Consider the following 21,688-nt stretch of genomic DNA (forward strand, 5'->3'; position numbering starts at 1 on the left):
CGTTTTTACTTATTCACGCGCGTGAGGACACGCCAAACCCTCAGAAGTTAAATACTTCAATGTCTCTTTATTTTATTAATCATCAGCCCAGACAATTTGTCAGCGCGCGCCAAAAGAACAAACCTCCAATTAAGGCACACGCGACGCGACCAATTAACCCTTGGGTACACCTGCGGCACCTGAGCATGTTCTTCTAACTCCATGACTTGTTGCTCCTGCACACAGGACGACACGATAATAAGGCTGTTAAGGAGCTTGCGGCTCGTAATATTAATAGCGCGTATGTTTTTATTGTTTTAAGGTAGGTTGTAAGACTAAGACACCAATGCATTTGTCTTTTCCTTACATTTACTAACGAGTATCGTTTGGAAACTAACACTTCAAGCGCGTCTCTGTAATTGAAGAATATCTTACGTACTTTGCCCCTTTTTCGTAACTGGATATCCTGTCCTGTGGAATTACGCAAAAGTTGCACTTATTCCTTGTCTACAGCATAAAGGGTACCTCTATGCAACCCAAATGTGCAGGACGTTGAGAAGTCAGTTAGTCTGAACAGGTTGTACCTCTACTTTGACGCCGACGCACTTCCTGATGTTTCGAAGCCTTTCGAAGACAAAAAAAAACCATTTAAATAAATCCAATCCATTCGATAAATTTGCCTTCTTTCAAATGAGCATTTCTATAAAACTATAGGTGAAAAACTTCAAACTCAAACTCGCAACATTTATTGACATAAAAAAAATACACTACATCACAACAAAGAAACTTAAGTAAATTACCTGTTGTATGTATGCAGTAGTGCACAGAATTAATATGGAGCTTCATTTTTCGTTTTTGGAACGACAATTTGTTTATACGGACACTTTAGGTACTCCTACATACAACAGATCACTCATTTTGACGACCGGATGGCCAAATGGTTAGAGAACCTGACTACGAAGCTTGAGGTCTCGGGTTCGATTCCCGGCCGGGGTAGATATTTGTATGAATAATATGAATGTTTGTTCTCGGGTCTTGGATGTTTAGTATGAATTTAAGTATGTATTTATCTATATAAGTAAGTTTATCCGTTGCCTAGTACCCATAGTACAAGCTTTGGTTAGTTTGGGACTAGTTCAATTGGTGTCAACTTCAAGTGTACCATAATATTTATATTATTTTTTTTACGAGTTGATCAGACAGAAGACTAAAGTGAATGACGTAATAACAGAAATAGAACGCAGAAAGTGGAGATGGGCAGGACATATTGTTAGAATGGACCACAGTCGTTGGGCGAGGAGAGTCCTGGAGTGGAGACCCCGTGCTAACACCCGCGGTAGAGGACGACCACCATAAAGATGGACAGATGATATCCGGCAGCAAGCTGGCGTAAACTCGATGCGAGTGGCAATGAATAGGCAAGATTGGAAAAGTAGAGAGGAGGCCTATGCCCGAAGACGGGCGCTATAAGGGCTGTTATAGATAGATAGATAGATATTTATTTAAGTTTTTCACCTATACGGTTTTTAACGTGCAAGCCACTTTCCGTAGGTATCCTAACCAAGCTCCATGCTGCCAGAATAGCATAATGTTCTTTCAGATCTCAAAGATGCCTTTATTTTGCGTAATTACGTACATGATTCACTATCGTGCCCGGTTTTACAATTAATAGACCTACCTCGTCCCGTGGAGTGGATGTCGTAAAAGGCGATTAACTTGTCAACTGGTGAAACCACTACACTATTTTCCCGAGAAAATAATCATAAAGCTTCGCTACTGATACTCAACTCAACTGAAATGAATACCACGACCACTCTTGTCAAAACGACATTAGAAGATTCACTGCTGTCAACGAAAGCATAAACTCTGTATTTGGGAAGATCCATATTAATTAAATGAACTGTAATATTTTTGAAGCGCTCGCTGCACGAGTATATATTTTTAAATGTATACTTGTACTTACTGAGCTGAAAATTCGAGATGCAACGTGAACTAGTAGATTTCGTGATCGGTGGTCGTTAAACGGCTTGTTTTGGTCGTACATCAAATGTAATCAGCAACGATGCGTTGTATAATTTTAATTGGCATTGCGCAGATTGCAGGCGCCACGCTGCCTTCTTGTTTTCATAGTACAAACACTTGATCGATGTTTATGAAATCAAAAGGTAAACTAGAAATGAGCCGTGGTTAACTAGGCATTATGTCCGCAACCTCACACTAACGCCTAGACTAACGCCCTAGAGTGTCCTGTTGAATCTATATACTATCGTCATTAATAATATTGATGTGTCTTGTCTAGTGTTGTGTTGTGAATAAATGTATTTCTTTCTTTTCTTTTCTTTATAAACTCTACAACCGACATCTGACATCCTGAACAAAGTGACATATCGAATCTACGCATTTGAATAAAACACATACCTCTTTTACGTGAGGCCAACATTAAAATACCTATTATATTATTAATTCCTACTTATTATCACTTCAGAACTTATTCCCTGTATTCCTCCATCATCTTCTGAACTACAACCTTTTGCCTTACTTCTCCTCCACCAAATGGTAACGGAGATTGGTACCGGTAAACCATTGCAGTTCTATGATAAGCCTAGATACAGACCTCGGCAAAGTAACGCATCAATCAATTAGGTTCATTGTCGCCTATCAATCTGTTCTCATTCGACAAGGGCATAACTAAGTTCCTGTCCTGCTACTAAAGTCCAGGAAAGTTCTCGAATTTTCCTTGATGAAACGCATCCCCGGTGGGGCGAGAATGCGCTAGAGAGCGGACGCGCGTTTGAAACAGAAACCAGCGCGGGCGCCGGGGAAAGTGACGACGCACGCGACAGCTCGTGCCCTCTCCGGGGACACCCACCTCACCACCCATTAGCATGTCCAATATGGACGTTTAATTATCATTAAACCGAGATCTATTCTGCTCAGTCACGAGGAACGGGTTTCTAGATTATTATCAATTGATTGAGTAATTATTTAAAACGATATGTTGAACAACCTCCGACCCGACGCAAAAAGATAGGTGACTGTCCCGTAGCTCTTAAATGTGTGAATCAATTTGAATGCGGCTTTTTAGGGTTCCGTAGCCAAAATGGCAAAAATGGAACCCTTATAGCAGCGGTTGTCACACTTTTCTGGCCAAGGGCCACACAGGACCATGCGGGTATCAGCACCGAGCCGCAGAGTATTTGTCCACTTATACGCATTCGGTTCATTTCGTTATTTAATTCGCATTCAAGGAAATTGAAAATAGTACTCATACATGTTTTTCATTAGAATGTTTATTGGAAAATAGACGCACTGTACCTAGTTGACTATTGAAATAATTTGCTTTGTCGCGGGCCGCAATTTGACGACCACTGCCTTATAGTTTCGCCATGTCTGTCTGTCTATCCGTTCGCGGCTTTGCTCAGGGACTATAGATGCTAGAAAGCTGTAATTTTACACGAATATATATATGTGGGGTATCGCTATAGCGATACCCCACACTACAAGGTTGGATGAGATCACCCCCACTTTACGTCTATGGTACACTATAATTTTTATTTTTTATTGTGCCATTTTGTCGGCATGGTATATATATATATTTTTTTTCGTACCTAATGGCTACGGAACCCTATTTCGGGTGTGTCCGACACGCTCTTGGCCGGTTTTTATCCATAAGCAGGTTTTTGTTTCAATTTGCTTATCATGGTAAAAAATATCTGTCGCACACCACTTTTCATTATTTTACCCATGTTTCAGCAGTAAATTTCCAAAAGACTATTTTAACACACTAAGGTACTAAACTCAACAAATCATAGAATAGATAATAGTACAAGGTCAAGTATCTGTTTTCTTATACTCTTTGGTCTCTTTGCCCATGACATTTGAATAATAGCTGGGTTCAGCTTTCATTAGCCAAACTACCAAACTTAAGAATTACCCTCCGGGTTAAATTTAAATTTACTCCAGGCTAATGATGTCTAATCAACTTTACAAAGGCTTATTCCTCTTAACCACAGAACAGGAAATTGTAACTGTCAAGATGCTTAACATTTACGGGTAATTAAAAACCTATGACATCCGACTTTCGTCTACAGCGTTATATACTTCAACCAGTTTTTAACGTAATTTTATATAACCATGTCTTCCGGATCAGGATTATAAAACTAATCATCTTGACTGAATGAGCTGCACCAAGCACAGTCGATCTTCCCTGGTATTCGCATCCGCGGAATTTCATCTTGTACATCGTCTGACGGACGTAACTAATAATTAAGGTAATGAAACGTTTGAAAATATTCAATTTCAATCACATGTTGTTCTCTCCATTCATTGGACACGCCAACCGCTCGTTAACAGCATTTATTTTTACTTTTTACCGTAAGCCGATGCTGTATTTATGGATGACGATAGCTTGCGTGGTTTACTTCTATGTATTAACATTGCTGGCCTTTGTGCCAGATGCTGAATCTTATTCGACTAGTGCCGAGTCTATATTCTTTCGAGATGCGTGTTTACGGTTACTTAGATCAATAGCTGTTTCTAGAAATATTGATAAATACCTCGATACCTCTATTGATCAGTTCGAAAGGCGAATCTAGCACTAACAAAAAGCAGCGCAAGTAAAACCTTTGTCACGACCTGTCCGCCCACGAAAATCCACTTTTTGCATGTAATTCAGAACTTCATGCAAAACTAGACATTGCCGATGTTGCATAAGAGTCTACTTCACGTTGCTTCGACTTGTCCATATCCTATATAGTAAAGTCATTCGTTACCGACAAATATATTTGCAATAAAGCTAGAGTTCCTGTCTTCAAAGAAATTGATGATTTGTCATGGTAATAACATACTGTACATTAATTGATGTAATGTAACGACCAGCATTAAACGCCGACTTTCTTTGCTTTATTGAGAGTTATGAAATCCATAAAAGTCTCAGTTATTTCCTTAACATAAATCCAACTACCACTTTACTTTCTTTACACAGTTAAGTGGTTGTTGTCGAATAGTCCATATTGTAACCTGACGCTGTATAAATTTTCAACGGTGCTTTGCTTTGCCACGGCTTGTGTCTAGTGTCTACCGAAGGACACTCCTCCACGCCTTCTTGGGACGTGCTTTGCGCAACGCACGCTTTGCGTGTCGCAAGCTACGTGTCAGCCGAGCTTAGATATATTTTATGACTGGAACACTTTAGAAAAAGTGTGTGGTAACCTTATAATACTTATAAAGTCAAACTTGCAACTACTTGCAACATTTAAAGATTGTATTTCGCGAGCTACTACTTTTTATGTTATTGACATATTGCTTAGTATTAAGGAAAAAGGGGAAACTCAGTTTGATTGTGCAGAATATTTCATGAAGTTGCTACGCCTGAAAAAAGATAAATTAAAAAAACTAGCTATGCATCACGATCACGAATTCTAATCCATGCAGATTTTTGGTTATTTAATGACATCGCAGCGATAACTGAGGAAGCAGATGTTCGGATTAGACGAACGGCATTGTTTGGCCATTGCACTCAGAAGTACTCAGCACAACGAAGTTGTCGTAATTCAAGTTCTCATGTTACACAGCTTCCTTTCAAACACCAGAATTTACTACCTTTTTTATCCGCAACCGTTGTATTTTTATTAAACCTATATATCTTGACGACGTCATCACTTCATGTTGCTTCAAGTAGACCAGTGTGCTTGAACACAAACTTACTTGGTTTCTGAATAGCAACGTTATTTATACATTGCGGAATTCGCAAGGTGCTAATGACGACAATCAGTACAAGTTCGTCGTTGCATATCACGATTTTCTTTTCAGTCGTTAACATTTCAGCGTGAACGTAATAGTTTTTCTCAACGATTGATTCGTAAGCCAATTACCGCTTGTATTTTGTAAATGCTCTCATAGTAATTGCGATAAGTAACACGATTTGGGCGATGTATCGTGACGCAGGCCAATTATAAAATTGCACTGTAAGTAAGAATTCCAGATCACGATTTGATATCTTCTTAAGCGTAGTTATTTTCCGTTTTGTTACACTCGCTTGATACTATTTTGTCCCTCATTAGGCGATTAATTATAAGTCGTCCTTGCATTGCCTTTCGTTAATTGTCATGTTTGCTTTCATAAAATTTAATTTTTTACCGTTATTATTGTCAGTATTACTTAAATACGCTCTGTCGTCGTACATAACTATAACGAAGTCAACGTTTTTATCAATGCCCATTAAAATAACACCACTTTTCGGTCTCTTATGCATCCGCTTATACGGAGACATTGCTTCGAATGTTTTCCATAAAAGAACACGTATCATACGTAATAAATATGCATATACATTTGTTTTCTTATGTACGTATTAGGTCTTTAGAATTCGTAAGTGATAGTTAGCAATGTGTTACAGATATAAAGTTGGACAATAATTTCACGTACGTCAAACTTGTATTTTTTTTTGTTCAGGCCGTGAAGTTGCATGTCTCTGATTCTGTTGGAAATTCTAATCACTCCACTTCAAGGCTTTGATATAATACGTCCTGTAGTTTTATCCGCTATTGTTCAGAAGTAAATGTACAGTTGTTCTAATTTAAGTTACGACTTACGAGTTATTGTCATGCATTGTTTCAACAAAGGTTGTAATTTTTAGCCGTTAGTATGATTGTATACTGTTTCCAAAACGTAATCGTCAATAACTGCAGCTTTTACATTAACTTTAACAATAAAATTTGTGTATTGTTTTGGGCTCAAAGGCGCACAAGGCGTTGTGAATCTGCCTTTCCTTTTAAAAGTTCAAACCTTAATAACAATTCTTACTGGTGTATCATTATGACCATGACACCGTTTATATTAATTAATCTGACTTGTCAACCTTCTTAGGCATTAATATTAATATGCTCTCATTTTACAAATAACATCACAGAATTAGAATTACGAGCATATTTCTCTGCTATAACTTTAAATCAGTACAGCAATGTTCTATTGAATTGAACGCATGAAATAAACTACCGATAGATAACATACGTTGTGGAGAAGAAAGTCGCATCAGCAACTTTAATTGTGATTTGTTAGCTATTTGAATACCGTCTAGCGGGTTTTTTATTACTTACTGAATTACTTGTGGGATATTACTTTCATGATTTTCGATCTTTCCAAATTTGAACATGCCGGTTTCTATTTCATTAAAAAAAGTAATCGCAACAGGTCGTGAACTCACTTATTTATGATTATCATCGTCACTAACTATCAGACTGATTAGTCTAGTTTTTTTTTACACAGAAATAGGCGATTGACCACAATCACGCCTGACGAAGATGTGGATTAAGATGGAGCACGCTTGCTTAATAAATGCCCATTCAACCCTAGATTTATAGGTTTAACAAATAGGTTAATTGTAATGAGAGGAAAGTCGGACCATCACTGTTTTGTTCGTGAATGTCGAATTGATGTTCACGCGCCGCATCGAGCGAGACGTGTCGGATCGAGATATAGTTTCGAAATCCGAACTAATCACGAAATTGAATTTGCATAAAGTGCAATGGAAAGCCATCTGTTCGTTATTTCTGCAGTATGCTAACCCCTATTTTTACCAGTCATTGATAAATTTTATGTGACAGATATCAGTGATGCTGTCTCTGTTTGTCTTGTCCAAGTGTAGAAGACGGCATCACATTTATCTGTGTCTGTGATATAAAATTATCAATGAGCGGTAAAACCGGCCGTAAATAAACGACTGTAAACGACAATACAATACAAACTCGTAGGTAGATTACATAAACATAGTAAAAGGAAAAATTACGTGATCTTTGAAAACTTAAAAAAAATGTTTTTATGTATGTATGTATGTATGTAAATACTTTATTGTACCTAAAACACAAAAATAATACAAAAAGAAAACAACAAATCAAAAGAGTACAAAGGCGAACTTATCCCTAAAAGGGATCTTTTCAAGCTAACCTAAACAGGAAAGGAAAACTTAAAGATAGGCGAACAGTAATTTATGAACAGTGAGAAGAAATTAAAAATGTGGTTTTTAATGTATTTAAAGCAAATACTTATATAATTTTTAAGCAATTACCATACTAGACCACGACACGAAACAATGAATATTGGTAACAAACAGGGGAAATTTCCTATACAAATGATTCATCGTTCATTCAATGATTTTCAGGGACTTAAGTTAACCCGTGTGGTGTCGGGTTAGAATTACACCTCTCCATTTCTTCCGTGGATGTCGTAAGAGGCGACTGAGGATATAGGTTAAGGTATACCGTAGGCGACAGGCTAGCAACCTAACCTGTGAAAGCTGTCACTGTGTACCGTTTTTGTCAAACTTAAATCTTAAAATTGCTAAAAGTGGCTCCGAAGCGGTAACGTTTTAATTCTTCTTCATCTTAAAATATCATTCTGTCATGAAACTAGGCATAAGGTACAACTAAATGAAGTGTCTTAAATGGATCGTAAACTATTTATTGTTTCTTTGCTGGTATGTTATGTATGAGTCCATGTTTTTCTTAGGGAATAATACTGTAAATTTATAAGTTGTTTAAAAAAAATGAAACCTACCGTTATATTGAAATTAAACTATGTGTCTTATATTTGTCGTAAAAATTGTCTTTGCTGCTAAGTTATGTATCCTGTTTGTAATTTTCTTGGTAATAATTTTATCAGTTATTTTTCGATTACTTTAAAAAGGCTATAAATAGTTGATTACGATTATGCGTTCTCTGCCACGTTATTATAATATGCTTCATCGGTACAGACCTGCTGATCTTTTAATAGGGCAGGATCAATAGGTACATCAATTATTTTAATCCCTTTCCATAAATGGGGTTCTTGATTATATAGTTATGTTGGTTTTCGCTTAATATTTTTTCAAAGACAGGTGTGGTGTCTGAGGGGAGGGCTGCAAGCGAAGGGGAGGAGTTGGCGCACGCGCTGGTTTTTGTTCCTTTTCTTAACAGCCTGCGCCGCAGCGTTATTAGTTTTTGTAGAATCGTATTCTTATAATTCTCCCATAAGACATTTTATTTTGAAACGCTTACAGTCGCTAGTTCTTTGAAGTTTCACATCATTTTTTGCGGATTTCATCAGCAGACAGCAATCGACTGAATCGAGTCATAAATTGTGCCCTGAGCTTAGACGCAACAATAGTACCAAACTGTTTAATTTTAAAGATTGGTTATTACAATGACCATTTACGTCCGACCTTCCTTATATGAAAAGTCAAGGGAGTCGCAAATCTTAGGTATTTTTAGACGGAACGAGAACTACTGATAGAGTAGCGGTACATTTCCGTCGATGATCGGTCACTTCTTATAAATACCTAGCCCTGCAATATGACTAAACTGGCACGATAATTCTTTTCGTACCGTGTAAACAAGACTTTGCTACCCCGGTAAGCTCATCGTCATAAGCCGGAAAACGTCCACTGTTGCCACTTATTGGCCGCGACTCTCACTTTGTGAGCTCGTGTAACTTAAAATATATCAGTATTTTATTACAGTGTATAAGGCAGCTGTCTCTAACCGAGCGCGGTTTATAGGATTGCCAAGTTCAACGCAAGGTTTCAATGTCGCGTCCGCACCATCATTTATTGCATTAAACCGCCCTTTATGCTGTAGGTAAGGCGCACGTGACATCTTGCAGGCGGTATCTTTTAAATTTGATGAGTGAATTACAGGCACCTTGTAGATGTAGATATGTTAACTTGTCTTGGGGTCTGTCCCCACGGCCACATATGGCATGGCGTGCCTGTCGGCGTTTGAGCAGCTGCCAGCCGTTACGCTGGCTAGTTCCACATTCAAACTTGATATGTTAAAAACTGTAATCTTTTGTTTATAAAGTATCTACGCGTTAGGCCAGTTTGTTACTGACGTAAATTGCGGCTTTAATACGTTTTACTAAACGTTTCAAAGCCGTGATGTTGTAGCTACTTAACTTAATGATTTTTAGTTACAAATGCGCGGTTTTCACGAAATATTAAAGAAGAACAACGCATGGCCTGTTGGGTTTTCGATAATACGTTATACAATATAATACAAAACATTATGCGAGTACGTACATTTAAGCGACATTTCATTTTTGTTACCTATTGATTATTTTCACCGATCTCTTTATCTCGTTCCTGAGCTTGTCCACTAGGAACACCTTTTTCTTGTACCTTTCACGTGTTGTGTTGTACAACTCCATTAAGCAATTGCGTGTCGATGCAGCCCCGCCCACAGGTATCCATGTTGCATTCATTGATTCCGTTTGAAAGCAATTTTGAGATCCCCACAACAGATATATCGATGAGAATTGAGCCTTAATTATAGAGTATGTGTTTATAAGCCAATAAAGTAGTAAACTGGCACAATTTACACATTTCTTGCTTTTGCCAGATGCAAGAGAAAGACTGCACTTGAAAAAAATGCCAAACCTTATATCTTATCGCGTGTGTCATTTAAATAACGATATTAACTCGCGCAACTTGAAAAAATTTCCAGCTTTACCACAATTTAATCATAACAGAGACGATATCGCACAACATAGATAAGTCACAAGTCGTACGTTTACTACTGCTTAGAAATTCAATTTCGACCTTTGTTTCGGTTGCTATGTACAATGAATGTTTGTTAAACTAACCCGTGTATTTGCAATGAGACTGGATTACATCATCGGTATTCATCACTCGAGTAAATATTGTGTTAGTTGGGGTTTCACTGTCTAATAGCTCAATTTACCAAAAATATATATTAATAGTAGTATTAACATCTTTGGCATCAAATAGAAAACAGAGATTTTATGTTAAAGACTGTTTACGAGCCCAGAAAATGAATGGGTTGTGAAAAGCAAAACAAACAAAAGACACCGCTAGTGACGTAGGTGGAGTCTGACGTTTGAATGATCAGTTGCATCGTTACTTTACTAAGAATCGATTCCCATGTCAGTAGCATGAGCAAATCGTGTCAATTATGTTTCTAAACAATAGCGTTATCTTCAACTACGCAAAGTAAGTCTAAAACGTGGTACATAATATAGAATTGATAAGATGTTTTTTTTTGTACAACGTTTGCCACATTTTGATTAGTCGATGCAAAAACTATATCGAATTTGTTGGACGACATCAAAATGTTATGATAACGTGGGAATCAAATAGAGCTTAGCTGCGTCAGGGTGCTGAAGTAGAGGTCGGCCTGAGGTCGCTCGTGACTCATCTCAGAACCGGATCCGAGTCAAGCCAGTTACACCAAATATTGGCGGCGTTTGCGAAACAAACGTTTGAGCCAACACACAGACCTATACTTTGGAGCGATATCTTCAATACAGTTTTCATAAGTCTGGAATATTCTTTTGATTTTTTGTCCTTATCGTATCATAAACTGTTTGCTATACTTTCAACAAAATACTTACCACACCTACGTAAGTCGGATTTACGATTTAATTCGTTTGCTGACATCAATGTCTATAAAGCATGATCTGGCTTCCTGTCCCGTATTGATTATTGCATTAAGTCACGTCTAAAGCGATGCTTCACACACATTTTATTCGATGTAACGCCTTCAATAACAGTTGCGTAATTGTTTTATGAGCTATTGATAAGCGTCTTTACAATCGATTCCAAAATTTGCCGGTCTATTTCCTGTGAAGGTTGCAACACAAATATAACTATGTTCCGCCATGTTTTAGACCAGGGTTTTGGAGATAAAATGATAACTTGGCCGATAAGATATCGTCTGTTTACGTACTCTACGAGCACATGCTACGTTATATTTAGAAATAAAACTGTGTATGCTGCAAATGTTACTTATTCTAATTCGATGATTTCAAAAATTATAAGTACGTAGGAATTAGCCGGGTCTCACTCAATTCAACACAACAATGTGCTTCAGTACGGTAAGCTGAGCTATCTACGCTATCATATATCAATAGTACTTAAGCAAGATAGGGCGCAGTATTGTTTATTTGGAATCGATTACTTGCAATACGTCACTTTCCAAGTATTAGGTTTGAATGCGAATAATTACTTGTAACACTTGAAATTCCTTCGCGTCTCAAATGTATGTGAATTAGCAACATTTCCAAGTGGAGATGTAATGTCGCCATCGTCCCACTTTGCAAGAGCTGATTGTCTCGCTTGTATGTCGTTTAGTTGTTCACAGGGTCAACGCGCTCGCGTTTTTGTCTTGGATTTACACCACAACTTGTGCAATGATATCGCTTCTATGACAGCAGCAGTTATTAGAACATCTTTCCTAAAATTTGGCATCAACAACTCTGTTGTTTTATTTATAGCTAAGGCCACATTATCGTTGTTATGTCATGTTCTATAATACCCCTTCTACTGCGCTAGATATTTTGAAAGTAAATATGTACTTGTAATAAAATTCATGTGCCATTCCATCGCGTTTTACTTATACTTAAAGCTCATGATCATCACTGATAATCAAAATAAACGCGGGCTGACCACAAATTGCTGTTGCTGTTTGCGGTTCTAGATTCGCTACAGATTTCTCTTACAGTTTTATTCGCCTAATATTTTTGTCTCTTTATTCTTCCAATTACATCTGGCCAGCGCCCTGGGTAATTGCGTTGATCGCCTTAAGTGGTCAACGACGGAGCTTCACGGCTTAAGGAAACCGGTTGTTATATTTTGATGGTAGCGTGCTCTTGCTATTATGTTGTAAGTAATTTTAGAATGAGTTGCTGTGGGAGGTTAGTTATACAAAATTATGATCCTTCTCATTTTGGCAGGAAAACACAGTTAACTAATAAATTAGAGACCTTACAAGAGTGTTAGGCACTCATAGAGGAGGATACATTGTAGATTCCTTTTGGGAATGTTATTCATTTGTCTCCTTTTAAATCGTATATCTAGACAGTCTCGGATTAAGTAATAAGCATCCTTGTCATCTCTAGAACGCAAGTGGCGGTCATCAAGGCTGACTCAATTAGCACCGACATGCGGCAAAGTGCTAAACTTATGGTCATGACGTTACGTGACTAACGTCCTCAAACGTCATGTGAATATTGTGGCGCTTGGGAATATGGCGTCGTGCAAAATCACATTTTTCGATCAACACTGCATCACATGTTCCTTCAGTTTCTACTGATGGGCGAGTGTTTCTATTGAAGTTACATTACAACAAGCAGATTTTTATTAGTCTTCGTGAAAATCTTTCCGTAAAGAACGAGGATAACTTACTGTTGATGAGTTGGCGTGATCTCTGGCCTATTTATTACCATAAACAGGCTTAATTCTTTCGTGAAATCTGTTGTTATTTCTAAAAATTTTCAAGGTCCCCAGTCGTCTTTGAGAAATATTCATCATTCCATTACTTATTCTATTCTTGACATAGATGGCGCTATACATATGTAATGAAAACCATCTCGAAACTGTTACAAACGTTTTATTTACAAGCGGCCGTTCCAAATTTAAAGTTTCTGCTTATCAGTCGTCGGTTGTTTTGCGAAATGTCGGTTGGTGACGTCTCCTCACCACGTCTCGGTCGAGGACGGCAGATAGCACATTTGCTTTATGAATAAGTAACGGGCGCATTAATTTTAGTGTTTACAAGTTTTTGTGTTTTATTAAATTACGTTTTATTACGTAAGTATTTATTTAATTCGTCTTTAGTGCAGCGTGTCATGTTTTTAGTTTTTACTTACCTTTTGTTAATTGTTATACTAATAAATTATGATTTACCCTCGGCATAAATTTATGTACCCTGCAAGTAAACCTAGTGTCTGGATGCGATGATCTGGATTAGAATAGAAACCAGTATTTGAATTTTGAACTTATGGCTTGTAAAATTAAATGACTGATCTAGTTCAAAACAGTTATGCCTTTGGCTATAGCGGACAAATAGTTAAATTGCGGTAACATACAAATTAATCTATGATAATATTCTGGTCTTCGTACTTTTAAGTTTTTTTTTTTCAAAGAAAATCACCGTTTCTTAACAGCGCATGATGTTCTTGATTTTTTTTTAAATTAAAACTATATTAAGTTCAATCGCTTAAAAAACATCAATACTCGATCAACTTGACCGTTTAAAACCTAATCGTATCTCAATAATAGCCGTAAAAATTTGTAATCTACCTGCAATACTAAGAGAAAGTAAAATAGTCAAATTGAACTTAAGTATCGCTTCAATGAACCGAGGTGAAAGTAGTTAGCAAATTAATTAGACATGCCTGCGAATAATAACAGCGATAATAAGGGCTTGAAACAAAAAGGTGCAAAGAAGAGTGCAGTAGTATTAATTTGACTAATTGATGGTAATTCTTTTGTTTCAGGTAAAAAATGCGAGCAAGAAACCTGTTGAGTCATAGGATAGGCTTGACCTAAAACGGTGACGCGGTGAAACTTTTTTAAATGCATCGGAAGCATCATGATGACGGTAGGGTAACGGGTTTAGTGACAAACTATTGTATGCTAGTGTACTTTTTTCCCAGCTCTTTAAAAGGCAACAAACGTTTTTAGTTTTTTCTTATAGTAACGAGTTTTTGAAATATCGCGAAAAGAAAAACGTTGTCACGTGACTGCGCGGAAACAGTCCATAAAAAATGAATTTATTTATAACCTGCTAAGAATAAGAATGATAGTAAATAGCATTCGTAGTATTTCGTAGTAAATTTATGGAGGGGAAAACTAATTTGCATGTATTGTAATACTCTAAGCGTATTCTATTTAATAATTATTTTCGAACCAAACATAAATATTTCTTGGCTATTTTCGTATCTTGAAATTGTTATAACACTAACACCTAAACATGGTTTTTTTCTAAATTATCCCTCGTTATTATATTAATAATAATAAAAATAATAATAAATATCATGAGACACTTGACACCAATTGACCTAGTCCCAAACTAAGCAAAGCTTGTACTATGGATACTAGGCAACGGATAAACATTTTACTACATATTATCGAGAACAAACATTCGTGTTATTATATCTGATTCGAACTCAGGACCTCAAGCTTCGTAGTCAGGTTCTCTAACCACTTAGCCATCCGGTCGTCATATTGTGCAAGGACAAAGTGTACTACATTATAAACTTCTGTGTTTGTTTAGTTATGATATGATGTCAACTAATTATTCAATCTTTTATCCCAGCCGCAGCTATCTATGTGAATTAGTGCTTGTAAATTTTCTCAAAATGTTTGTTACTGATTAGTTGCTTCTAATTCTCGTTATTTTCGTTCTGAAGCCATTAGACTTGATGAACAGTAACTTAACAAATTAATTAGTGTAGATACCAAATCTGACCTCAAATGGGTCCAACAGTTTCGGAGCAAATTGGCTGTGATAGACTGACAGTCAGACACACCAATGATAGTGATCCTTTAAGGGTTCCTTTTATTCCTTTTGAGGTACGAAACCCGAAGCGAAGAAAATCAAAGGCTAAGTCGTCATATTTTCACCTTTTTTTTTTTAGTTACACCCGTGCGAAACATTATGTTCCGCTCATACTCTATTTCCTAAAAATCGAACATATATATTTGTAACCAATAAAACTACGTACATAGATTTGAGAGTCAGCGTACGTGTAAACAAAGTACATGTACATAATTATGAAACAGAAAATATCAACCTAGTCCTCGGGGCATTAAAACCTACTGACACTAGAGACCTTTAACCACCTTTGATAACTTGCATTGTCTAAACGCAAGCCGCGCACCGCGCACCTGACGCCAAGCAATTATTGCACGCGTGGTAGCTTTGCATGCTATTTAAATAAATAGATAATTATATATTAAGAAGTTCCCAATCCGCACTGGGCCCGCGTGGGAACTATGGCCCAAGCCCTCTTGTTCTGAGAGGAGGCCTGTGCCCAGCAGTGGGACGTATATAGGCTGGGATGATGATGATATTAATTAAGCCGTGGTGGCCTAGTGGAAGCCGTGGTGGCCTAGTGGTTTGACCTATCGCCTCTCAAACAGAGGGTCGTGGGCTCAAACCCCGGCTCGCACCTCTGAGTTTTTCGAAATTCATGTGCGAAATTACATTTGAAATTTACCACGAGCTTTGCGGTGAAGGAAAACATCGTGAGGAAACCTGCACAAACCTGCGAAGCAATTCAATGGTGCGTGTGATCTTCCCAATCCGCACTGGGCCCGCGTGGGAACTATGGCCCAAGCCCTCTTGTTCTGAGAGGAGGCCTGTGCCCAGCAGTGTAGATGCATTATTTATAGAATCGCTTTTTATGCCAGGTAAACAGATTTTGCAATAATTTATAGGTTGTATAACGGGTAACTAATACGATTAAGAAAAAAGTTGAGATAAATACGAACCTACCATCCGTAATACATGTATTATAATAAATATCTTTGTCGTAGAATTGCGAAACACAATCGCGATCTCTCACTCAGAAACCTATCCATCAAACAGCATTGTCTAATTATTTAAATGACTATATTTAACATTGAGAACGACGCCTTTTACAATTCATATTAGGAGATCGATCGGTATGCAACGTGAATTGAACGCGTGAAGTGTCGGAAGAACGTCGGTCTGCTATCATTATAGCAATTAGCCTGTGCTGTGGCTGTGCCAACAACTGCGACAAATCGCTCTTTTATTCTCAGAATACGTTTCAATTTGTTTATTTTCTCTTAGAGAGTTCATAATTCTTTTATTCGAAGTCCCGCCGCAGACAGCATAAATTTTGAACCCACTGAATCTACGTCCGATTATCATACTTCTGGTCTGACCCATAAAATTCGTGACTGGATCAAACTTCCCTTAAACATGATTCATTATGAACATAATGTAATGTGATTCAATAATCCAAACAGATGACTCAAACTTTATTTTAGAAGCCCATGACACGAACTAACTCCTAGAACCTAAGTCCTAAGAAGTTAAATTTAGGTCGATAAATAACTATTGACATTTATCCAAGGAACAGCCGGTTGTGAACCAATCAATAGAACCGATTTGCATAAACCAGTTTAGTGGTTTCATGAAGAAACGGTGCCCACTAATAGCCGGGATGGGATGATGAGTTCCATTTCACAATCTTGATAACATCGTTAATAACTGTTAATGGTTGATTTACAATGAAGGTGTAAATAATACCGTGGCCGTGGCCGAAGCTACCGTGGTCGAACACTATTTGCTGTCAGCTGATGTCTGCAGAAATAATTAAATTCAGAAACCAACTAGTGCTCGACGTTAATTGACAATAATTATGCAGTACTTACTTACCTGTTCCATCTAAGGCAAGTCATCTTTATGCCTCCCTGCATAACGTTCTAACTGCATATCGCGGCCCTTACATCAAAAATATGGAATGTTCTGTCCATACTAGTTATTATGTGTGCTTCATACACCTACTTACATAACATTAAATGTTTTTAAATGTAACAAGGCAAAGCCAGGTGCCCATAAATAGATATTTTATAGACTTCATCTATCCTGTTCTGTCATAATAATTGTACGTTTTGATGAAATAAATAAATGTCCAATTATTCAGTGTGGACCTTTTATAGATTTTAACGTGAGTAGTAATTTATTACAGAAAATATACATGCAAAATAAATAATTATTACTGATTTTCTCAAGTAGAAAGATAATTTTGAACAGAGTAGTAACACCGAGACGAATTGAATGAACTGTCTCAACTCAACTATCTCTTACAGTTTCCAAGCACAGTAAAAGATCAGGGGTCATAATACAACTTAAATTGTAGTACGTTAGTGTCTAGTGTAGTATGTAAATTGTAAAAAGAAGAACATTTCACGCTATTGGTAAACAATTAGGGAAGTTCTTCAAGAATTGATATCATCAAGCATTCAGATTTTTAAGGTAAACGGTGTTTTGTTGATCAAAATTAATATTGCAATCTCTGAAGTAACTGAAGCTGTAGCCCCTGAGAACTCGCAACGTTCAACAATCATTTCTGTACCAACACAAGCCCCTTCTCTTGAGTGAGACCGACGGCCGCTACGTGAGGTTGTTTCCTTGCCCTTTCTAATCTAAACGGCTGCTAGGAAATATCTTCTGTAGCGCCGCTTGACTGAATCAGTGCTAGCAGATTTAGGAAAGTTATCAAGCATTAGCTAAATCATTTTTATTACTTTCGTTGCTGAAGCTCCACAGCCAAAACTTACGGACTCCCAAGCGATCGAACCATGAGTCATGAATATCAAATATTATTATCATCATCAAAGATATGATGAGTACTTATTAAAAAAGATTTAACACTCAAGATAATATAAAATTCATAACCTCAGTTGAAGGTAAAAAACCAAGAGCGCAAGACGAGGCCATGATGTCATTGTCATCACTAATGCATGACTATATCTATATAGTCACTGAGATCATCACAATTTAATACGTGAGCGGTAATATCACAAAGCTGTCATGCTCCTTGCTGGCAGGTGCGGGAAGGAAAATGGACACGTAAAGACAATATACTCTTTTTAGGGTTCCGTAATCCTACACAGTGGCAGACTAAGTTCGTTCGGGACCCGGGGTGGCGAAGCTGAATGAGGCCCCCCAGTATTAGAAGTTGATGTAGTAAACATTTACTTTATAATGAGAACTTGCGGACAATTGGAAGCCCCAGCTGTTTCCGTCACTGATCCTATAAGGAACTGCTAATGCTATAGTATAGATATATCTATTATTTTGCATGGGTATAAGGAACTGCTAATGCTGGATATAGCTATTATTTTGCATGAGTATATCTGGTAACTATGCCGACATAGTATCCAAACTAAATAAAATAAAAAATTGAGGTTGAGGGATGATTTTTCTTTCTCTTCTAAACTTAAAGTGTGCCATGGATTGGATTGGCATTTGGAAAAAAATATAGGTTTGCAAAGACGATTTTGCGATTTAGTGGTCCGTTTGCAATTACTTAGCTTACTTAGAAAATAATAATAATAAAACTCTCACGGCTAAGTTAGTAGATTTTTTGATTCAACGATTGATATGCGAACAAAATTTAATCGATATTATAATTAAAATACCACCACCACCCACCAACCATCCACCATCACCCACCACCATCGATATTTGCCACATACGGAATCCTACTTTGAGCGTGACCTGACACGCACTCAGCAGGTTTTTCCTCTTTGAACATGTAAAACTAAAACCAACGAGCAATTAATTATTCGAGATGAAATTGCCATTTAACTATCAAATTAAAGGGCTAGTACACCTTCAAAAGAAATGATGATTAACTTTCCTTCCATCCGTCCATCGTTCAGTCATATTATCCAATGAAACATACGGGATAATGACTACGACGAGTAACAATTAAGACGTCCATTAACTATTAATGTACCTCCGTCGTAGTAAATCCAATTTATCGTCAAGTTAACGACAGTGGCAACTCGTCTCTGAGTAACAGTATCATTACTGCATCTAGGAACTCGACTGCTGCTCCTATAAGGCCTGTGACAACACTAAAGCATCGATAAACTGCGAAGTATTCCTGGATAAAGCCATTAAAAATTCCTTCGAAGAAACTTTAAAGTAGTTCTTCGCTCGCACATAGATACCTGTACGAGTACCCTTAGTGTAAGTTTTCGGTTATAAATAAGTCAGTGGAAACACGAACAGCGCCTCTAGCAGAACGTTTGCGATGTTCGTGTTTCCATACAAATTGAGATTTTAACGCGAACGCGATTGAGACGTATTTTGTAACCGAAAACTTACACTAAGGGTACTGAACCCTTTTCCAGGCATAGTGTATACAAGACAGCGACCACATAAATGTACAAAATTATTACGACCTTGCTAAATTTGAAATACGGTAGAAAATCAATTGAAGTCTTTAAAAGTATCATTCGTTTCTAAGTTAGTCTCTCATAGGTGTTTATATAAGTACCTAAATTGGCGGGGCCTGGAAAAGGGTTACCAACAGCAGCTTGTATGAATTAAATCTTATATCTAACCATATTTATTTATGCTTCGCTTTTTTTAATAACAGAGCTTAAAGCTTCTTACTTAATTTTCGTCTTGCTACTCAGAAACTTGGTTCTTAACAAAAAAAATACTTTTGTAGATGGAATCCTTATCGAACTACACACGATCTTTGCCACATACCGTTAGACAAAGAAGTGCCAAGCCGTGCCTGATCAGAATTTAAACTGCCTTTTTGTGCCTTATTTGAACTTGTACAGCTTTTAATTATTTTGTCCTCAGTTTCAAGATTCCAAACTTCTTATAGAAAACGTTTAATGTCGTCCTTTTAACTAAATAAAAAAAAAAACATGGGACACTTGACACCAATTGACCTAGTCCCAAACTAAGCAAAGCTTGTACTATGGGTGCTAGGCAACGGATAAACATACTTATATAGATAAATATTAAATACATATTAAACATCCAAGACCCGAGACCAAACATTCGTACTATTCATACAAATATCTGCCCCGGCCGGGAATCGAACCTGGGACCTCAATTTTCGTAGTCAGGTTCTCTAACCACTTGGCCAACCGGTCGCCAACTTGAATACTTTGATCAATTTTATCATCTTATTGGTGACCATCTTATCAAGTGCGATTTGGTTTCCACGAAGTCGTTAATTTGGCTGTTAATGATAACGACATGTTAATGATAATGACATTCTGAAATAACGTAATTTATTTATCAAAACCGGAAATCCTATTTTAATTAAAGTACATGGTAATTTTTTAGACATCCAAATATTTCAATTCACAAAAGTGTAACGCGTCCAAGACTTGACGTCATCTTGGGTGAAAGATTTACTATGAAAAATCATTGCAGGGATGTTCATTCGGACTTAGAACCATTGCAATTGGCTGAATAAATCCCGATCCACTTTGTGATTTAGCACTTTTCACTCTCTGCCAGCCAACGTTGTAATAAGTACCAAAAAATATTCTATGCCTTCTACAAATCGCATAGAATTCTCCTATATTATGTTCCTACACTACATTTTAGTTGTATGCAGTCACCGGATGGCGGCAGATTGTGCAAGCCGCACCTCCTGGTTTCCGGAGTTACATCGTTTTTGCCCTCATTACTCTTGCCTTTTTAGCACCGGTTCTAATCTAAATCTGTACTTCCTGAAACATTAGTATTAATTACGTATAGACGCTTAGTACTTCGTAGAATGTTTATTTTGAGACAGCTGAATGAACGCAGAAGTTTAGAATTTTCAGAGTGCATTCCTCGTGTCATCGATTTGTCCAATGATCTCATTTACCGACCGAAGTAGATTAGCATCACTAGTTTATTTTCAGACAACATTTCAGAGCACACTTAAAATTGTCAACACCACTGACATTACTCAGTACAGACTTATTTTTAAACCCAATCGAAACCTATTACCTATTCACACCTTTCTGTGCCAGCGTCGCCTTTTGCTTATCATGCGAGTTACATGCCAAGCAAAGCAATGGCATGGAGTGTGATGCGAGAGGCAACATTGCGATTGCGTACAAATCGTCAACGACCCTTGCTTTCATCTTTTATCTAGTGTACTATCCATATCCATATCCAGTCGATCCGGTTGAGTCTAGTTCATATATAAAACAGCCCTCGGAACTGATTAAGCGATTGTTTCCTCTAAACAGGAAATGTTTCGCTTTTCAACAAATTAAGATTTTCAAAGAAACCCAAGCCTCGTAGGCGAGCCGAGTGTCATTGGAGAGGGGACGAACTTTCACGGTCGCTGGGAGGCCGGTCCGCGCCGGTTGCATTTCACAGTCGCGGGTCACTGCACTTCCACAACCGTTGTTTCTGAATGATTGATT

General features: G+C 37.5%; 1 protein-coding gene across 2 annotated transcripts in view; it reads left to right on the forward strand.

Moving 5' to 3' along the window:
- The window catches only part of Clic (chloride intracellular channel protein 5), a 40,683-nt gene that overhangs the window by 3,767 nt on the left and 15,228 nt on the right, over positions 1-21,688 (forward strand). The gene's annotated exons all lie outside the window — the stretch shown is intronic.

This window comes from Choristoneura fumiferana, chromosome 23 (assembly GCF_025370935.1).
Source record: "Choristoneura fumiferana chromosome 23, NRCan_CFum_1, whole genome shotgun sequence".
Lineage (NCBI taxonomy): Eukaryota > Metazoa > Arthropoda > Insecta > Lepidoptera > Tortricidae > Choristoneura > Choristoneura fumiferana.